The sequence below is a fragment of the Halyomorpha halys genome, unplaced genomic scaffold (assembly GCF_000696795.3).
Source record: "Halyomorpha halys isolate HHAL.00 unplaced genomic scaffold, Hhal_1.1 Scaffold31.1, whole genome shotgun sequence".
NCBI lineage: Eukaryota > Metazoa > Arthropoda > Insecta > Hemiptera > Pentatomidae > Halyomorpha > Halyomorpha halys.
The window spans coordinates 651,788-655,186 of record NW_027107458.1 but is presented as its reverse complement, the minus strand read 5'-3'; positions in this window follow the sequence as shown (position 1 = coordinate 655,186).

The window sequence follows — 3,399 nt, the reverse complement described above, 5'->3', positions numbered from 1 at the left end:
GGTACATTGCTAAGATAGGATAATTCAAGTGTGTGTAGCGTGTCAAGGAAAAGAAAACTATCTATACTGAACCAAACGTACTGTGTGGGTACCAACGCAGATGCGAAAACAATTTGTTTCTTAGACTAAAACCTAAATATCACTGAAAAATTTCATTTTTTTTTGTGCCGGAGATGTCCGATTTCCAAACCTTCGTTTGAAAATGAATCACCTGCAATTTCGACTGGGATTATTCCCCTCTAGAGGGAATTTCTACTGGGAAATTCATTACATCTTATCTTTTTTTTTTTTAGGATACCGATGCCTTATCCATTAGGTGACAGGGGCATCTACATCTTATCCTCCACCACCATTTCGTTTATCAGCATTTCGGAAAAACCCACCTCTCCGAAAAGAATTTTGTTATTCTTATTAATTTACAGGAGTCGTAAAACTTTTGTTATTCTTATTATTTTTCAGGTTACAGAGTATAAGTATTATAATTTATAATGATATTATAAATATGTAATATGAAATATTTTAATTTCGTTATACACTCCGTCAAAAGAATTGCAATACTTATAATTCTCGAGATTTTCTTGGTTTTGAAATTAATCCTTACTTTTTTAATATTACGTATTAAATGAGAGACATTAGGGATTAGACACATCTTTGTTATTCACTGTTTACCAGCAAATGATGGTATATATGGTAGAATCTCAGCCTTCTGATTCTTATTTCGGTTTCCAGGTTATTTATCTGCCTGTAAATTTCCAGGTTGGGTCTTAACCTGTAGCATTCCTGTGTTTTCTTGGGCCCATATATTCTCCTCTCTATTTTCAGTAAGTTTGTTACGATTGCCATGGTCAAATAAAAACACTGGCGATATCTGCGTAGACAAGGGGTGTTACGGTTGTCATGGTGAAATAAAAACACTGGCTACATCTGCGTAGACAAGAGGTGTTATGGTTGTTAGGGTGAAAACAAAACACGAGCGATATGTTTGAGACGAGTGGGTTTTGTTTTTGTGAAGGCGACAGTTTGATTTTGGAACACGTTACGATTGTTCAATGTGAAGTGGTAATAGTTTAAAGGCCCTCTTTACTGTTTGAACCGAAATAGCACCATATGAGAAATTATGGTTTTTTCATTATCATTATTTTGTTGTTTTTTTCAAAATTATGGTGTTCTACTTCAATGGATGGTCATTAATACTAGAAGTGGGGATATAGTGCAGTGACGTTTTTTCAGCATGTCCTGGATAAGAGAATAATAATGTAAATATAGTTATTAAGGCTAAGCATTTAAGTAAAGGTTAAGTCAACCTATAAGTTTTAATTGTTTTATTAATTGATAAGAATTCTTTTTTTTTCCTTTTTCATTCTGTGTACATATATTTCTTCTTATTATTAAACTTTTGTACATATAGTTCTACAGTTCTTTTTCTGCTTTCAACTTGTTAATTTATTTATTTATTTTTTGTTGTTCACGGAATATTACGATAATTCAACAGGTGGGTAGGTGACACCCCTAGGTTTTCTGCTATCTACATGTAAAGGTATTCGCCAGTGGTAACAATTTAAATAATTCAACAATAGTTTATAAAGGGGTATATTTTAGTTACATTGTGGGCATATTGTTTCGGGGTTTTCGTTATTTCCAAGTAAAAATTAACGTGGCGCCTAAGGAGCAATTTATTCTTTATTGTTTTTGTTTTTCTCTCCTTTGTCATTATTATTTTTTCCCTTTAACTCACCCCCTTCTCCGCTGAGAGTGGGCAACTATAAACGATGAACATATAACTAAGGATAAGTCAAATTTGCGGTTTTAAGTTTTCCAGGCTAGGAAGACATGTCTCCATTCCGTATAGTATTACTGGTTTTATGACCGAGTTGTAATGTCTTATTTTTGTGTTAGACGATAGGTTTTTCTTATTGTAAATATCGCCTGTTGCGAAGCTTAGCCTTTCAAACTTCATGATTTTCTCCTTTATGCTCTCTTTCTCCAAACCGTTATTGCATACTATCTCTCACAGATATTTAAATTTCTTCACTCTTATCTGTCCATATTTCTTCTCTGGCACTGTTTTCTCGTAGTTTTGTTTTCGTTCATAAATTCTATCTTTTCGTAAGAGATTTGTAGGCCTGCTTTTCCCGCTTTTTCTTTCAGGGTATTTATCTGATTGATTGCCTCTTCCTCTGTTTCCGCCAAGAGGGCTAAATCGTCCGCAATGGCTGGGCTGCACACTTTTACGTGGTTTTTCTTGGTCTCTACTACAGCCCCTGCGTTATTTATTTTCCAGAACTCTCTCATGATTTTATCGAGTACTATGTTAAATAGTATTGGTGACGTACCGTCTCCCTTTCCTAGTCCTGTTGTTCCGGGTAACCTACGGCAACCGAAAGGTTGTATTGGAAAGGCTGGCATAATGTAGGCAATACTGAATGGAATTGGGGGAGGGGACTCCCATCAGAAAGGCACTACCAGCGGCCATGTGGCCAGCACCATAGCTTGCCTCCTCCAGCGCTCTCGGTGGCAAGAGAAGCATCCCAGACTAATGAGAAGGGAGCCATCTTGTCTTCTGGTAGAAGCAGTTCATTCTTTCTTTTGGTCTCTCAGTAATCTACCATGAGTGAGTAGAACACCTGAAGTTGTTCTCAGAAGCAGAGGGGAGAGAGGCCTAAGAATGTGGAGGGAAGAAAGAACCATGAAGTAAGTCTATCTAGCAATAGTTAACATCCACATCATCATCAACCACCTAAATTTTAGATCTACAATTTCCATAGCCCTGTCATTCAAAATTTTACTAACCAACTAATCATAAATGTTTTCCTTCGGTCACCCCCTGTATACATCGGGACCTGCTCGTGTTATACTGCAGGTGTCCCGAGTGTAATTTTATGTTTGAAATTAATGTGTGGAAAAGGGGGGCTGGAAATCGTGAGACTTTTCGCTAATTGACATGCATATGTTTATTTATATTTAATTTATATGATTAATTCCCTGGAGGGGCAATTATAGTTAGTGTGTTAGGTTTTAATTTGATTTCATTATCTATAGTAATATCAGAAAGTGGGTGGTCTCATGGCATAAATAATAATGTGCTTATCTGGTGGATGACGTTTTCGCCGACGCGGTGACGTCTTCTAGGCCGCTTTCCTCGTCAAGGTGTGCGGTGGGCGAAACGGTGAATACCGTGTATTTCCCTGTGTCCGGAAAAGACGTCCTTGTTCCTCAAGGGCTGGCCAGCGTGTCCTGGAGCCTGGCGTGATGGTAGGGGTAGGCCAGGTCCTAGCCTGCATGATGTTTAGGCGGGGGCGGCATCGCAGTTGCAGCGTCTTCGGGGTCTTCCGGTGTTCGCGGCAAGGGGGGGCATCAGAAAATGAGACCCCCGACCCCGACTTTATATAAATCCAAAAA